The 201-nt window shown below is 33.3% G+C and overlaps 1 protein-coding gene across 1 annotated transcript in view; it reads right to left on the minus strand.

Moving 5' to 3' along the window:
• The window catches only part of LOC119587387 (receptor-type tyrosine-protein phosphatase S-like), a gene marked incomplete in the record, with an annotated part of 26,335 nt that overhangs the window by 25,346 nt on the left and 788 nt on the right, over nucleotides 1–201 (minus strand).

A 201-nucleotide genomic window follows, 5' to 3' on the forward strand; every position in this document is an offset into this window, starting at 1 on the left:
TCATTAACTGAATTACAAAAAGAGTTTGACCGTAATTACACACATCTTTTTGTTAAGAAAATACAAGACTTGGATATAAGGTCAAATACAAACGCTATGAGTATGGAGCAAAAATTCGTGTTATTATCTGTACGTACATTTGCAAATGCTTGCTTACTTTTAAGGCCATGTACGAGAAAGCGTATGCATAGAATGTGTGCT

This window comes from Penaeus monodon, chromosome 22 (genome assembly GCF_015228065.2).
Source record: "Penaeus monodon isolate SGIC_2016 chromosome 22, NSTDA_Pmon_1, whole genome shotgun sequence".
NCBI classification, from domain to species: domain Eukaryota; kingdom Metazoa; phylum Arthropoda; class Malacostraca; order Decapoda; family Penaeidae; genus Penaeus; species Penaeus monodon.